The sequence below is a fragment of the Microcaecilia unicolor genome, chromosome 4 (genome assembly GCF_901765095.1).
Source record: "Microcaecilia unicolor chromosome 4, aMicUni1.1, whole genome shotgun sequence".
In the NCBI taxonomy this organism is placed as follows: domain Eukaryota; kingdom Metazoa; phylum Chordata; class Amphibia; order Gymnophiona; family Siphonopidae; genus Microcaecilia; species Microcaecilia unicolor.
Genome location: NC_044034.1, coordinates 173,094,627 through 173,112,607, shown reverse-complemented (window position 1 = coordinate 173,112,607; position 17,981 = coordinate 173,094,627). Strand labels below are relative to the sequence as shown.

Below are 17,981 nucleotides of genomic sequence, written 5' to 3'. Positions count from 1 at the left end.
TATGACCCTGCTGCTCCTTGACTAATGACGTGTTGCCTTGCGAACTACGAGGCTCGCTCTTTGAGTTATCACTTAAGAATAAATACCGATACAAATAAAGTGTCACAGGGGATGTGAGGGTTCAGCCTGCGCGACCAAGGGAGGCGCCTGTTGGCTTCCTGGTTGGGTACAGGTTGCCTGGAATGTGGGAAAACATAGCCTGCTCCGATGACAGGTGCAGCTGACGTCTGGGAAGAGCTTCTCAAAAAAGTGAAAATGAAATTCAAGTCTAGTGTTTTGGAGGGGACAGGGGGGTGTTTGTGTGTGGATTCTTCCTGCTAGTATACCGCATTAGGAATAATATAATCGATTCTGCTGGTGTTGAAAACCAGAGAAGTCTGACAGCTCGGACTTTACACGGTGACACGGAACATTCGGAAGGATTCGCTTTACCATTTCATGGGAACTACTGTAGGCCCGAGTGACGTGTGTAGGATTCAATTTTGCAAGATCATTGTATTTTGTTTACTTTTACTTAAGTTTAATATTTTGATTCATGGCCATATTTTCTTGTGAGATCTTGAATTGAGAATGGTCGTATCGTGTAACGCACACCGATTTTGTCGTTTTGGTCGTCATTTTTGTTCTCCTGTTCAGCTTCACTAGTACTTACGAAGGTTTTTAAGGTTTTAACTTTGAATATAATTCTCTTTTCTTTGGTGCTTAAAGCCAAAATAGAAGCTGCATTGTAACTTATGTACTGTGTGGAAATTTTATTTTTAAATCCATAGCTATGTTTTATTCACTGTTTTCTTCATGATACTCTTATAGCTTAAAAGAAAAGTGGGGAATTTGCAGTGTTACAGTAAATCTTATTCAACCCCAGGAAAATAGCCCAGTTTACTGCCTTACATACATTTTCCCCCACCGTAATACTACTTTATTTTACTTCAATTACATTTATTCTGGTAAGTGAGCAACTTGATGTGAACGTGGCTCTTCATATAGTGATAAATTGAAAAGTTGGCATTTATTTCAGTATTGTATATCACTTTTAAAATTATTGAACAAAACTATTTTGTGATGGACTTTCAACCCCTGCGTGGCCTGTCTAGTGCTTTATGAATTTAAGAGATGATCCAGTGTAACTTCAAGGAGACTTATTAGGTGCATTTTTTGAAAGAAATCCAACACTTAGTAGATAGATATATGTAAAGAGTAGGTGGAGGTGGTTCTATTAGTATGCACCATTTATATAAACAATATGAGAACATCTCTTTAAACAGAAGAAAAGGAGGTCTTGGCATAAAACCAGTAATTTTGAGTTAGTTATGTCTTTGAATTTGAGGGAAAATAATCTTATTTTTGTGGGCAAGTGCAAAGCTTATTTTTGGAGCCTATGCAAGTATAAAAAGTAAACAGAAGAACTTTTAGAATATGGGTCCTGTTTACTAAGCTGCACTATAGGCGTGCTAGCATTTTTAGCGCACGCTAACGCTAGAGCCACCCATTGGAATATATGGGTCTCTTAGCGCGTGCTAAAAATGCTAGCGCACCTTAGTAAATAGGGCTTTATGTGTTTACATTTTAAAAAATCAATTTTAAAGTTTTGAAAATGTTGGATTGTCTCCTTGTAATTCTTATATTTGTATAGTTTGGTGCATTTTACACATGCTATATGCAATAAGGTATCTGACAGGGTTAGTGGTGAGTCTTTCAGGAGTCTTACTATCTGAAGCCAACTTCCTAAAAATCTTTTTTTTGAGCTTTGCATTTTACTTTACTGGTAATCACTGAAAACAGTTGTTCATTCTAGCCACCTGTTCTTTACTGAAGGAACTCTTAACTTAGGGGCCCTTTCTAAGCTGTGCTAAAAATTGGTCTGCGCTATGACCAGTGCATGGGATTCCCTGCGTGCTGAGGCCACTTTTAGCACAGCTGTAAAATGGCCGCATTTTCCATTTCTTCAGTTAATGGCCACATGTTAATTTCCTAATTAGTATGTGTCCATTAGTGTGGGAGCCCTACTGATACCTGTTTACAAGGTGACAAGTGCTTCTGCACTAACCATGCGCTAATCAATTGTGCGGCAGTGTGGCTGCACCAACCGATTAGCACTGGGTACACTTACTCTCCACCCCCCAACACGCCCCTAGTGCTAAAAAAATAGGTATTCTTTAGCATGTGGGAAGCATGCACAGATACCAAACTTAGCATGGCATGCCTGAGTGCGCCCTACAGTAGTGCTTGTTACTGCGTGGGAAGCACGTGTTAGAGCTTATCGCCACTTAGTAAAAGGACCTGTTAGTTTGAAATACTGTGTTTTACAGACAAATATTTTACTCAACACCCTCACTTATCACCCCTACCACTGCAATTTCCCCGCCCCTAGCTCTCTGTTCGTCTGTCCAATTTAGATTGTAAGCTCTGTTGAGCAGGGACTGTCTTTTCATGTTAATTTGTACAGCGCTGCGTAAGTCTAGTAGCGCTATAGAAATGTTTAATAGTAGTAGTAAATAACTTTTCAGTAATAGTTTTGGGCTTGAGGACCTACAGTAAATATTGTTGCTGTGGCTTGTCATTCTGGCTACCTCTATACTAAGCTTTTTTCAATAAACATCCAATCCAGTGTGCTCACCAGAGAGGTGGACCTATATCTCCCTTTTTTTCTTTTTTTAACCAGGTCTTCTCTTTCTGAAGCCCTGCTCAACAAGAATCTGTGTTGGGATGGACTAAAGTGATATATCATGCTAAAAATGTGGTATTTTGCCGGTTTTGATTGTGGTTCAGCTCATTGCATAGTCCACTGATTCCCAAACCTGGAAACTCAGCCTGTCAGGTTTTCAAGATAGCCACAACGAATCTGCATGAGAGAAATCTGCATGCAATGGAAGCAGTGTATGCAAATCGATCTCATGAATATTCATTGTGGATATCTTGAAAACATGAAAGATTGGGGTTCTGCCAGTCCAGGTTTGGGAATCCCTGGCACAGGCAGTCAACTACAGAATTGATGATGTAGGTTTTTCCAGCTTCTGACTGAAATTGTATTAAGCTGTATGCACAGTGTGTTTACTTTTATGCTGTTGTTGACCTAGAATACTTGTTATTGACTAGTACCTTGGTCTTCACTCTGACTCATCAAGGACTGCCAACAGGTCAAGTTTTCAGGATACCACTAATGAATATGCATGAGAGAGATTTGGATGTAGTGGAGATAACAGGCTTGCAAATCGCTCTCTTGCATATTAATTAGGGACATCTTGAAAACCTGACTTGTTTGATGGCCTTTAGTCTGGGAGTGAAGACCAGTAGACTAGTAAATAAAGTGAGCTTCTATTGGATTTCTGTCATAGCCGGCACGGTTATAGTAAGGGTTTCTTATATAGATTTTTGGGAATACAAGGTATAATAATACCTTTTTGTTTCATGATAATATGGTGTAAAAATAGAATTCTTAAAACTGAAAACACTGAGCTGACACAGTTATAAAGCATGATTAAAATTCTTGCATTCTTTTCAGTAGTCGACATAAAAAAAAACGTGGTTCAGGACTTAAATAGTAAATGACCCTGATAGTAAATTAATAACAGCATTCACACTAACACTGTTAATGTGTTCTGCCACAGAGTCCACTAAATAAAGTGGGCCTCATGGCAAAGAATGTGTGTTAACGGCGTTATCATGCATTTAATGAATGATCCAGTACATGCTTTGAACTATTTAGAAGACAATTATGATTAGTGTTCCATTTGTTATGAATTGTAGTACTTGAACAAGTCTAATGAGGGCTAGTTATAAATAAACACATCTGTTCTCTTTGAGGCTGATATACTAAAGTACAAAGTGACTTTGCAAAAGAAGTAATAAACTTTTGCATGTAGTGTACTACTCATGAAATTTGTGAAAATGACCATGGAAAAAAAGCTTTGCATTCTGTATTTTTTGCAGTGCAAAACTATACCTCTTACCCCCCCATCCTTTTCACATAGTAGCGGCATGTATTTAAAAAAAGCTGCTGGTCCCATGTCAAGAGACTACCTCACTCTTCTTCACAACGTAAGAATTGCCATACTGGGACACACCAAAGGTTCGTGAAGCCCAGCATCCTGTTTCCAACAGTGGCCAATCCAGGTCACAAGTACCTGGCAAGATCCCCAAACAGTACAATATATTTTATGCAGCTTATTCTAGAAATAAGCAGTGGATTTTCCCCATTTTAATAATGGTCTATGGACTTTTTCTTTAGGAAGCCATCCAAACCTTTTTTAAACCTCACAAAGTTAACCGCTTTTATTACGGTCTATGGCAACGAATTCCAGAGTTTAATTACACGTTGAGTGAAGAAATATTTTCTCTGAATCGTTTTAAATTTACTACTTTGTAGCGCCATTGTATGCCCCCTAGTCCTGGCATTTTTGGAAAGAGTAAATAAGCGATTCACATTTTCCCATTCCATTTCATTTTATAGACCTCTATCATATCTTCCCTCAGCTGTCTTCTCCAAGCTGAAGAGCCCTGCTTTAGCTTTTCCTTATAGGGAATTCATCCTATCCCCTTTATCATTGCCCGTCTCTGTACCTTTTCTAATTCCACTATATCTTTTTTGAGATGCGGTGACCAGAATTGCACACTGTGTTCGAGGTGTGGTCGCACCATGGATCAATACAAAGGCATTTTAACATCCTCATTTTTGTTTTCCATTGCTTTCCTAATAATACCTAATGTTCTATTTGCTTTCTTAGCTGCTGCCGCCACACACTGAGCAGGGTTTCAACGTATTATCGACGATGACGCCTAGATCCCTTTCCTGGTTGGTGACTCCTAATGTGGAACCTTGCATGACATAACTATAATTCAGAGTCATTGACCTTATTTCCTGTGGGTTTTTTTTATGCGAATACCCAATGAACTTCCCCTCTCTCTATCCCTGCTCAAGGGCTCACTGTGAAAACACATACAGCTCTCACAAGCTCAGTCCCGTCCACCCACTTCAGGACTTACCTCAAAGGTTGCAGTCCAGTATGGCGTAGGAGTTCATCATGTTCGTCAATTTTTTTTTTTTTAATGGTAGCTCAAAGAGCATCTCCTGATTCCGGATTGCATTTCAAAGTGGCCCATACAGTGGTGGAAATAAGTATTTGATCCCTTGCTGATTTTGTAAGTTTGCCCACTGACAAAGACATGGGCAGCCCATAATTGAAGGGTAGGTTATTGGTAACAGTGAGAGATAGCACATCACAAATTAAATCCGGAAAATCACATTGTGGAAAGTATATGAATTTATTTGCATTCTGCAGAGGGAAATAAGTATTTAATCCCTCTGGCAAACAAGACCTAATACTTGGTGGCAAAACCCTTGTTGGCAAGCACAGCGGTCAGACGTCTTCTGTAGTTGATGATGAGGTTTGCACACATGTCAGGAGGAATTTTGGTCCACTCCTCTTTGCAGATCATCTCTAAATCATTAAGAGTTCTGGGCTGTCGCTTGGCAACTCGCAGCTTCAGCTCCCTCCATAAGTTTTCAATGGGATTAAGGTCTGGTGACTGGCTAGGCCACTCCATGACCCTAATGTGCTTCTTCCTGAGCCACTCCTTTGTTGCCTTGGCTGTATGTTTTGGGTCATTGTCGTGCTGGAAGACCCAGCCACGACCCATTTTTAAGGCCCTGGCGGAGGGAAGGAGGTTGTCACTCAGAATTGTACGGTACATGGCCCCATCCATTCTCCCATTGATGCGGTGAAGTAGTCCTGTGCCCTTAGCAGAGAAACACCCCCAAAACATAACATTTCCACCTCCATGCTTGACAGTGGGGACGGTGTTCTTTGGGTCATAGGCAGCATTTCTCTTTCTCCAAACACGGCGAGTTGAGTTCATGCCAAAGAGCTCAATTTTTGTCTCATCTGACCACAGCACCTTCTCCCAATCACTCTCGGCATCATCCAGGTGTTCACTGGCAAACTTCAGACGGGCCGTCACATGTGCCTTCCGGAGCAGGGGGACCTTGCGGGCACTGCAGGATTGCAATCCGTTATGTCGTAATGTGTTACCAATGGTTTTCGTGGTGACAGTGGTCCCAGCTGCCTTGAGATCATTGACAAGTTCCCCCCTTGTAGTTGTAGGCTGATTTCTAACCTTCCTCATGATCAAGGATACCCCACGAGGTGAGATTTTGCGTGGAGCCCCAGATCTTTGTCGATTGACAGTCATTTTGTACTTCTTCCATTTTCTTACTATGGCACCAACAGTTGTCTCCTTCTCGCCCAGCGTCTTACTGATGGTTTTGTAGCCCATTCCAGCCTTGTGCAGGTGTATGATCTTGTCCCTGACATCCTTAGACAGCTCCTTGCTCTTGGCCATTTTGTAGAGGTTAGAGTCTGACTGATTCACTGAGTCTGTGGACAGGTGTCTTTAATACAGGTGACCATTGCCGACAGCTGTCTGTCATGCAGGTAACGAGTTGATTTGGAGCATCTACCTGGTCTGTAGGGGCCAGATCTCTTACTGGTTGGTGGGGGATCAAATACTTATTTCCCTCTGCAGAATGCAAATAAATTCATATACTTTCCACAATGTGATTTTCCGGATTTAATTTGTGATGTGCTATCTCTCACTGTTACCAATAACCTACCCTTCAATTATGGGCTGCTCATGTCTTTGTCAGTGGGCAAACTTACAAAATCAGCAAGGGATCAAATACTTATTTCCACCACTGTATAATCTGCTCATTAAGGTGGTTAGGGTTTTAACTGCTACTTAATGCAGGTTATCACCCTCTCCCTTTCCAATAATAACCTGTTTGGAGTGACAGTTTCAACCCTAACCACCTTACAGGGCAGTGTGTAATAGCCCTCATCTACTTTGTTACTATGAGGCGTATTTTCAAAGTACTTAGACTTACAAAGTTACATAGGGGTGTATTTTCAAAGCAGTTAGACTTATAAAGTTGCATAGTAACCTATGAAACTTTGTAAGTATAAGTGCTTTGAAAATGAGCCCCTATGTAATTTCTCAGAATGGCAGTCCCCAAGACAGTAGCAAGTGGGGATTTTTTCTGCCATCCCTCACCTCTCCCACTGGGATTGCAATCTTTGGGATAAACCGTGGGGGAGCAGGCGACTGGTGCGTGAAAGGGTCTTTCCAGGGTGGGGAAACATGTTTTTAACACTGAGACAGAGTGGGGATAAAAGGGGGGGGACTTTGCAGGGTTTAGGTGTCTCAGGGAGGGGGCCCTTTTCAACTGTCTGCTGCCATAACATGCAGGGGACCGTTTAATAAAAATTAGCATTGGTATGGATTTTATTTATTTAGTTATGCATTCTTATATCCCACTATCATCCAAAAACAATTTTTGGTTCAAAGTGGCTTATAGTTTACAGTTTGGTGGAGTTACAATCATGCTTTGCAGTGTGTGTGTGGGGGGGGGGGGGGGGGGCATCTGTAGTTTGTGTGCTTATTCAAGAGTTTTGTGACATATATAGTTCATGTGATTATTCAAGAGTTTATTAATAGAATTGATGAGGAGGATGTAGTTGTAGCTCTAGCCGTTATTTGTTTGTTTTGGAGTTATTTATTCATTTGTTTTGACGGGTTGATTTGAATTGGAAAGGTGAATTGGACCTGTGCATCCACCTTAAAAGTATTTTCTCTATCTCAGCAGGTGGGTGGACATATCCTGTGCAGGTCTGGTTTGATTCTGGCTCCTAGCCTGTTCCCTCAGACTTAGTTGAGCTGAGGATTATAGCATGTTGCTACTGCAATAGCCTGTCGGGGACCAGGGTACACCTGGTGGTGCCAGGTCCCTCCCCACCCCCTGCCCTTTGAGGGGGCTGGTGTTCTCCTTTCCTCTGGGGGTGAGGGGGGGGGGGGGAACAACCTCCACTCTTAGACTTCATCATTCCTGTAAGGTTTGCTATATATTTCGTTTTTTGAGAGCTGTGACTCTCCCTCTTGCTGCACCCTTTTTTGTTACTCAGGCCTTTCCTTTCTGTAAGTGCATGCGCTGTCGGGATTTCTCTCAGGGTGAACTCTGGCCATTTTGGAGTTTTTCCATTCTTCTTGCAGGTCAGGGGTGGCCCTTCTGTTGGCAGTGGTAGTTTTCGGCGTAACTCACACCTTTTCAGTAATAGATCAAGATGGGTTTTATGCGGGTATTGGCAGGAAAATGAGCAAAAAGGATCTGACGTTTATTTTTTTTCTTTCATCCACGTAGGTCCTCTAGTTATTATTGATGACCTTTAATTTCTTTTAACTGTGTCATCTTACATAAGAACTTTGAGAACTCTACCAAGAGCTTTTGAGAATCAACCCCTTTGTCAGTCTGCTCTTTTACTTGCCAAACAGGACTACTACATCCAGTTGACATTTTCTCTTGGCTCAAACCCTCGATATCTCTTTGCCTTTTTGAACTGTCTCCTCAAAGTGCCTTCACTCCCCTTTCTCCCCAGACTCTGGTTGAGTACTTACATGATAAGGTTCATAAGATTAAACTTGAATTCTCAACCAAGTCACCTCCACCTCTCCTTCCTTTAGTCCATTCTCTCAACTCTCCTTCAACCCCTGCCTCCTTTTCTTCCTTTTATGAAATCACTGAAGGAGAAACTGCACATTTTCTTTCCTCCTTGAAACTAGCTACCTGTTCCTCTGATCCTATTCCCACCCATCTACTTAGCACTATCTCTCTTACTGTTACCCCTTTTATCTGTCATATCCTCTATCTATCTTTCACTTTCCGCTGTGACTCTTCCTGATTCCTTCAAACATGCCATAGTCACACCACTCCTTAATTCTTAATTGGACCCTACCTGTCCTTTCAACTATTGCCCATTCTCCCTCCTCCCTTTGCTATCCAAGATACTTGAATGAGCTGTTCACCGCCATTGTCTTGACTTTCTTTCATCTCAACTATTCTTGATCTACTTCAATCTGGCTTTCACCCTCTTCATTCAACTGAAACAGCGCTTGCTAAAGTCTCCAATGACCTGTTCCTGGCCAGATCCAAAGGTCTCTATTCTATCCTCATCCTTCTCGATCTATCTGCTGCTTTTGACACTGTTGATCACCACCTACTTTTTGATATGCTGTCCTCAGTTGGATTTCAGGGCTCTGTTTTTCCTGGTTTTCTTCTTATCTCTCCCATTGTACTTTTAGTGTATACTCTGGTGGATCCTCCTCCACTTCTATCCCACTATCAGTTGGTGTACCTCGGTGATCTGTCCTGGGACCTCTTCTTTTCTCCATCTATACTTCTTCCCTTGGTACTCTGATCTCATCCCATGGTTTTCAGTATCACCTTTATTCTGATGACTCCCAGATCTACCTCTCCACACCAGAAATCTCAGCAGGAATTCAGGCCAAAGTATCAGCCTGCCTGTCTGACATTGCTGCCTGGATGTCTCACCGCCATCTGAAACTAAACATGACCAAAACTGAGCTTCTTATCTTTCCCCCTAAACCAACCTCTCCCCTTATTATCTATCACTCTTTCCTTCTCAGCACATATTCAACAGACTTTAAAACCTGTTGTTTCTTTCTCTATAATATCACCAAAATTTGTCCTCTCCTTTCTTTTCTGAGCACACTACCAGAACCCTTATCCACATTCTTATCACCTCTCGCTTAGACTATTGTGACTTGCTTCTCGCAGGTCTTCCACTTAGCCATCTTTCTCCTCTTCAATCTGTTCAAAATTCTGCTGCACGACTTATGTTCTGCCAGTGTCGCTATGCTCATATTAGCCCCCTCCTCAAGTCACTTCATTGGCTCCCTATCCGTTTCCGCATACAGTTCAAACTCCTCTTATTGACTTACAAGTTCATTCACTCTGCAGCTCCTCAGTACCTCTCCACTCTTATCTCTCCCTACACTCCTCCCTGGAAACTCCGTTCACTGGGTAAATCTCTCTTATCTGCCCCCTTCTCCTCCACTGCTAACTCCAGACTCCGTTCCTTTTATCTTGCTGCACCATGTGCCTGAAATAGACTTCCTGAGCCGGTACGTCAGGCTCCATCTCTGACCGTCTTCAAATCTAAGCTAAAAGCAGGGCCGGTCTTAGGGTGAGGCGACCGCATAGGGCCTCGCACTCAAGGGGGCCCTGCGCGGCGTGCCTGAAGTCGCCCCGACTGCCCAAGCTCCAGTCCCCCAGCCCTCTGAATTTTAAGTTAACTCGTCACCAACGTCGGAGTGGCCAGCAGGTAGCAGCAGCCGTGAAAAGTGTGCGAGCTGCTGGGCGGCGCTTCGGGAGCCTTCCTTTCCCTTCACTCGTTCAGCTCTGGTCCCACCCTCAAAACAAGAGCGGGACCAGAGCTGAACGAGGGAAGGGAAAGGAAGGCTCCCGAAGCGCCGCCCAGCAGCTCGCACACTTTTCACGGTTGCTGCGACGTGCCGGCCGCTCCGACGTCGACGACGAGGTAACTTTTAAAATTCTGAGGGAGGGGGGCCTTGGAGCTGGGTGGGGGGCCTTGGAGCTGGTGGGAGGGAGAGAGAGAGAGAGACAGGCCTTGGAGCGGGGAGGGAGGGGGGCCTTGGAACTGGTGGGTGGGAGAGAGACCGGCCAGCCGGCCTTGGAGCTGGGAGGGAGGGAGTAAGGGGGGCCTTGGAGCTGGGAGGGAGGGAGCTGGGGAGCCCAGCCCTGGAGCTGGGGAGCCCTGGGGATGGGCCGGGAGCTCAGAGGGCGGGGTGACCGGCGCTGGAGCTAGGGTGGGGGTGGGGCTAGGATGGGACCCCATCAGATTGGTCTGCATAGGGGCCCGCACTTGCTAAGACCGGCCCTGGCTAAAAGCTTACTTTTTTGATGCTGCTTTTAACTTCGAAACCCTTACTCACTTGTTCAGTACCCATGTTTTATCATTTCCACATTAGTAATTCCCTTATCCCTTATCTCTTATTTATTGTGTTTGTCCTAATTAGATTGTAAGTTCTGTCAAGTAGGGACTGTCTCTTTATGTCCAGTGTACAGCGCTGCGTATGTCTAATAGTGCTATAGCAATGAGTAGTAGTAATGGGAGGAGTAGGAGTAGTAGTACTTGTAGTAGTAGTATGTGTATTTAACTCTCTGATGATACATTTGGGCTTTCAGTAGAATTATAAACTTTAAAAGAAATATCTGCCACTCTGAGCTGGTGGTTTTTGCCAAGCCACAATGATTCTTTCTGTAACGTGTTACATACTGGCTGCTTTTGGGCCTATTATTAATTTGAGGTAAGGTTTTTGCAGTTACCGCAAGTCTATGGCCAAAATGAAAGCATGGGAACTTCAGAGCTTCCATGTTGGGGATGTTCCCAACATTTTGCCAATTAATGATTAGTAAAGAACGTCTCTCTTAACTGATTAGTAAATAATGCCACTTGAATAGGTATTTCACCTTATCTGCTGCATTAATAGTCAACACACGGTAACTACCAATCCATTAATCTGTGAGGTACATTCTCCACCCTCTGACATTTTAACGTTAATTTGGAAATTAGTGCAGGGTAAGAGCTAGGGGCCTTGTTAACTGCTAGTGTGGTTTAGTAAACAGACTTTAGAAAGGAAATTGAGTGCCAGCCGTTTCATCCCTTGAATGTTCATGGGGCCAAAGTAGCACGCACATTTCCAGAGTTTGTGCAGTGCAGAGGCAAAAAACATTGTAGAAAAGGTCCAGAAGCCTAAGGATTGCTTCCAAAGTGAATTTTGAGCAAATGTAAAGTCAGTCTTCCTATAGTATTCTAGTATAGAATACTATTATTATTATTTATTTTCACAAAGTTCTTAAATTATTGGGCATATTTACTAAGGTGTGCTAAGCGGTTAGTGTGTGTCCCGCCCTCCTCCCGCATTAAGCAATTTGTGCCAGAACTTTTATTGCACTGGCAATAAAAGTTCTTGCACAAATTGCTTAATGCGGGAGGAGGGCGGGACTCAGCACAGTATGGGTTGTCAGCCGCTCCTCCCGGCCACGTAGTTGTCTCTTTCACTTATCCGTGCTGTCCGCTTCCGACTCCACACTCGTCCGTGCAGTTCGCTCTCACTGCCACACAGTTCTGCTAGCAAGGCGGTGCAACACAGTTCCGCTTGCCAGTCTTTTATTTGTAAATTTGTTTATTATTTGCATGTGATTACAGTAAAACCTTTATCAACATCTTCTCTCTCTCCAACGTAAATCTATTCTATAAGTTATACACCGGCCTGGTTAAGGATAATTACCCCTTCCCAGTCTCAGTACAATATTCTGTGTAGTCACAAACTTTAAATTTGAACTCTTGAAAACTTACCCCCCCCCCTTCCACCCTCTCTACCCCCATCTCTATCCCCCCTCCCCTCCTCCCATCTCCCGCCCTCGTTCCTTTTAAATAAAGATTACTTTGCTTGATTTAAGCATTGACCATTTCTCACATATTTAGAATATGTCCTCTACCCCCTGGGGGTATTGATTGCCAAAATGGGGTCCATAGTCTATAAAAGTCTTTGTCTGTGAATCTCCGTTCTCCTCTATATTCTGCTAATCTCTTTTCGAATTTCATGTAGTCCATTAACAACTCACGCCACTTCTGCAGAGTCGGTTCTTTGTTTGTAATCCACTCTGTGAGAATAAGTTTTTTCGCTGCCAGTACAGCTCTACAAGTAAATCCCTTAAAGCCTGCTGTAGTTGGTTGAACTATCCTTGGTCTTCCAAACAGCAACAGTGGCCCTTTCTTCCATGTGGCGCCCCAAATACTGGATGTCATTTGTATTACTCTGGTCCAAAATCTTTGTATTTTCGAGCAAGTCCAGAACATGTGTCCTAGTGTCGCGCCCTGCGTCCCGCACTTTGGGCAAGCTCCATCTGGAGAGATGCCCATATGGAAGGCTCTTCTTGGTGGAATGTAAGTTCTTAATGCAAATTTGTATTCCATTTCACAGTATTGGACCATCTTTGATGATTTTTGCGTCGAATAAATGTATTCCTGTAGTATCTGAGGCGTTAAGGTCATTTGTAACTCCTCCGTCCACGCCTGGGCCAGAGCTACATAATCTATTTCCTCTGTCATGTCTCTTAAATGTCTGTGATGCATTGTCAATGACACTCTGCCCTGTGCCTTAAATGAAAAGGCTGAGGAAATCTCCTCCTGCACATCTTCCGTGAGGCATTCCCAGGGCAAGCTGCTTATATAATGTCTCAATTGCCAGTAGTGGAATCTATCTCTTTCATCAAATTTAAACTGGGCCTGTAGCTCCACGAAAGGCCTGGTTCTCCCCTCTGCTGTCAAGACCTGATGTAAGTATACCAGTCCTCTCTGCTGCCATTGGTTAAATCTACGGTGTAGAGTTCCTGGCAGGAATTGTGGGTTATTGCAAATTGCTTGAAAAGGCGTAATTCGTCCAGAAAATTGCTGGTGGCGGCAAACCCATTTCCAGACCGCCCTTGCCGTGGGCATTATATGCGATTGTTGCAGGACTTTAGGAGCTTGACCGCCTCCCACATGTAACAGGCTACTGAAATGTATTCCCTGTGTTAATGTTGTTTCCAGATTTGTTGCTGAAAAATCTGAGGTTGATCTGTACCAATCAGAAATATGTCGCATGCCACTTGCTATTGTAAGATACCTGATGCTGAGCAATCCCAATCCTCCATATTCTCTAGGTATTTGCAGCGTCCGTACTGGGAGGCGTGCTTTCCTTCCCTTCCACAAAAAGCGCTGTATATACCGGTGCAAGCGTTTTTCATCTTCTTTCTTAAGAAAAAGTGGAAGGGTTTGAAATTTATAGAGCCACTTTGGCACTATCATCATGTTATAAATAGCAATTCGTCCCATAAGGGACAGCGGGTATTTCTCCCACAACTGGAGTTTTATGCGAGTGGTCTCAAGCAAGGGCTCGACATTTTCTTGGTATAATTTAGATAGATCTTGCGGTATGTTGGTTCCAAGGTATTTAATTTTCCCGTCCACTCTGGCTATGGGGCAACTTTCCTTCTCCTGCTGGGCTCCACTCGGATATACATCCATTATTTGAGACTTTTTTTCATTTAGCTTGAAACCAGAGACTTGTCCAAATTCCTTTGTTAGGCTCAGCAGTTGGTCCAATGAGCTCATCGGGCAGGCTGATATTATCATCAGGTCATCTGCAAACGCTAGGGCCTTTATGGTATCCCCCCCAACTTTCACCCCGGGGAGTCCCTCTGCTCTCTTTATAAGCCTCAGTAGGGGTTCTAATGATAGGATAAATAATGTTGGGGATAGGGGGCATCCCTGTCTGGTGCCTCTGGATATTCCAAATGATTCTGCTTTAACTCCATTTACTATCACCGAAGCAGACGGGTTTGCATACAGGGATTCTATAGCTCTGTAATACCAGCCCCCAAATCCCATATGCCTCAGTACCTGGAACAAATATGTCCACCCCACCTGATCAAATGCTTTTTCAGCATCGAGTGCAATTATGGATGTAGGGGTTTTTGTCAGCTGACCAGTCGCCATAGCTAAAAGTAGTCTGCGCACGTTTTTGGCTGCCTGTCTGGTCTTAACAAATCCCACCTGCTCCTCACCCACTAACCGGGGCAAAATTCCGGCCAGGCGATTTGCTAGTATCCTGGCCAGTATTTTTAGGTCAACATTGAGTAATGAGATGGGCCTATATGAGTCGGCCTGGTCCTCTGGCCTCCCAGGTTTTAAGATCAGGGAGATTAGGGCTGTGTTTGCGTGATGTGGGAACTGTCCCTCCCCTACTACTTGTTCGTAGTAGTCACTAATAACAGGGTAAAATGAGAGTGGTAGCATTTTATAAAATTCCCCGGTATACCCGTCCGGGCCCGGCGCGGATCCAAGTGGTAGTGACTTCACCACCTCCTGTATCTCCCTAGCCTCTAGTGGTTCTTCTAGGACTTCTCGCTCACTGTCTGTTAATTTCGGGAGCTCTGCCTGTTCTAAAATTTTTTGTATTTCTCCTTCCTCTGGGTCTTCAGGTGAACTATACAGTCTAGAAAAAAATTTTGTCAATATCTCGGCTATCCTTTCGCTCTTATTCTGCAGGAGACCCGTCTCATCTTGTAGGGCTATTATCGGTTTGCGTGGTCCCCATGCCGACACTAAATTTGCTAACATCGCCCCTGGTCTGTTTCCAAACCTGCAAAATTTAAATTTCTGGTATGCTAGGTATCTCTTGCTTCGATCGTGAAGTAAGGCATTTAGCGTCACTTGCATTGCTCGAAGCTGGTCTTTGTGTTCCTGAGTTTGCTGCTTAATATATCTGGCTTTTGCTTTTTTTAAGGATTGTTCCAGTCTCATTATTGCTATTGTTTGTGCTTGCCAGTCTTTTAAACAAAGTTCAGCCAGTTAGACTTTAAACCCAGTTCTGCTAGCCAGGCTTCAAACACAGTTCGGCTAGCCCAGCCTTCCCACAAAGTTCAGCTAGTCAGGCTTTAAACCCAGTTCTGCTAGCCAGGCTTCAAACACAGCTCGGCTAGCCAGACTTCCCACAAAGTTCAGCTAGTCAGGCTTTAAACCCAGTTCTGCTAGCCAGGCTTCAAACACAGCTCGGCTAGCCAGACTTCCCACAAAGTTCAGCTAGTCAGGCTTTAACCACAGTTCTGCTAGCCAGGCTTCCCAACAACGCCCTCTTCAGCAAGGCCTCAAAACCGTTCAGCTTAGCTAGGCTTTTTTCCCCAGCACAGCTTAGCCAGGCTTTTAAAGATCCACCACCCTCACTTGTCAACACTTTACCTCTTGACAACCACCCGCCGGATCTCTCCTGACTATTACTCTTTCCTGATACTTTTGGGCTCCTCCAGAAGTCACTCTTCTCCAGCCACTTCCTCTCCCACCTCCATTTCCTCTTCCACACCTCCTCCTCCTATCTGCTCCAACTCCTCCCATTCCATCCCCCCATTCTCCACCCCCTCCCTCAGGTGTTCCACCCTCTCCTCAGCTGATTCCATCTCCCAATCAGCCCCCTCTCCTTTCCTCTCATGTGGCTCAGGTACTCGTTTGTCCTCCTCTCTCCTATTCTTCCAAGCAGTCTGAAATCTGTGTTCTCTACGCTCCTGCCTCCGCCCCTCCCGCAATGCATTCTGGGATCTGTAGTTTTTCCACTCTGGCTTTTCTCTCTTCCCCCCTTCATTCTGGGCTCTGTGGCTTCCCTGATTCTCACAGGGTGCAAAGTGGGTGTGGTCTGCACATTGCAGTCAGTATGTGGAAGGTAGCATGTGCTAACTGGCAAATGTGCACTTAATGCAGGTTCACTTAAATGCTACCAAAAACAAGGCGCATTAGAGTACTTGTCTATGTAGAAACTGCAGGGGGAATGCTGAACATGCTCCCCAACAGTTGCTGTAGAGTCTTCGCACTAAAGCACGTTGCTTTTGCTTTTTAACCCATGTTAAGTGCAAAACCCTAATTTTCTTCAGTAAACATGCCCCTATGTGAGCAAAATTTATGTGAAATTTCAATATGTCCTTGCACAATTGTATTTAAAAGGTTAGGTTTAAAATGAGACAAAAACATTTACATATTTCTTAACAAATCAAAAAGCATTGCTCTAGTGTGGCCAGAAGTTGTGCAAATTAAATGGTGTTCATTTTGAATCTCGCTGTTCAGAAGTAACACTGCCTGTACATGCAAACAACTCAAAACATACGATTAGCTGAGTCACTGGCCATCAGCAAGAGCCTGTTCTGAAGCTCTCTTTTCTCGTATGTCTTTGTCAGCTTGGTGAAATAGTGAAGCCTTAAGCATAAAATATCAGTACAATTAATGTTAGAAATACTATGGCATTTAAAATTTGTCTTCGCTGAAAATATAGTAGGTAGGAGCAAGGAACACTCCCAGGGAAGGTGGTGGAGGCAAACAATTAACCAAAAGTCTGGGATAAGAATCGGGGCTGCCTTTATGTTTGAATGGGACCAGGTGCAATAATGAAATGTATAACATCAGTTTCATTGCCTCACAAGGAGGTATATGTCTCCTTCCTCTGCTTGCATTGCTTTTAACTCTCACCTACTGTCCTCTCTCGTTTCATTTACTTATGCTCTCATTGTTGTGGCGAAAGTGATTCTGAGCCAAGGAGTTAGGGAGGCTCCTGCCAGAACACACAGACAAGTTGCCTGCACAGGATGTCATCCCTTCGGGTTGGGCTTGTAGGTGCTTTTGGTTTGCAGTACTTAGGTAAGGAAACCCAAGCAGAGTTAGGTAGGAGGAACTGGAATCCAACAAAGTGAGGACAAATGGCAACAGAAGTAGAAGGCTGGATTTGACAGTGCAGTGTTTTTTTAAGTAAAATTGGCACACACGTGTATGTATGTGTATTTCTACGAGGACAAGCAGGCTGCTTGTTCTCACATGTGGGTCGACATCTGCGTCGGCCCGGAAACTGGTGTTTTGCAAGAGCAGTGTCATGATTGTGGTCAGAACCCCTCTCAAATTTACCTTATTTCTGGTGGTCAGCTTCTTAGCTGGCTTCTGTTTCTTCTGTCTGTCCTTTCTGAGCTAGCTGCTTCCAGCAGCATGACTCTAATTGCTTTACTATACTGCAGCTGTGTGTGTTACCTGAGCTAGCTGCCTCTGTGTGCTGGTTGCTTCCAGCGTGGCTCTAATTGCTGTGCTATACGGCACCTGTGGGTGTTGAGCTTCTCTGTGTTGCCTGAGTTAGCTCTAGCTCTGTTTTAGTATGCTGTCTGCCTGGGTCTGATAGTGGTGACATCATCAGGCAGGGCCTTGATAAGGAAGTGGTGTTCCTTCCTTCAGGGCCTTTGCAACGTTTGCTTAGTAATTTGCTTTAGGTCCAGGTTAGTGGTAGTGCAGTGTGCACTTTTGATCTGTGTTAGCTTCCCTGCTTTTCCCTTGTGGCTCCCCTGCTTTCCCTTTTGGTGCTTTGGAAGCACTTCTGTGTTTGGTGCTTTGGAAGCACTTTTGGCTTATGTGTTTAGCTTCCCTGCTTTCCCTTGTAGCTCCCCTGCTTTCCCTTTTGGTGCTTTAGAAGCACTTCTGGGTTTGGGACTTTAGAAGCACTTCTGGGTTTGGGGACTTTAGAAGCACTTCTGGGTTTGGGGG

General features: G+C 44.0%; 1 protein-coding gene across 3 annotated transcripts in view; it reads left to right on the top strand.

The window, feature by feature from the left end:
• USP47 (ubiquitin specific peptidase 47) overlaps positions 1 to 17,981 on the top strand; it is a 309,973-nt gene that overhangs the window by 397 nt on the left and 291,595 nt on the right. The window lies entirely within an intron of this gene.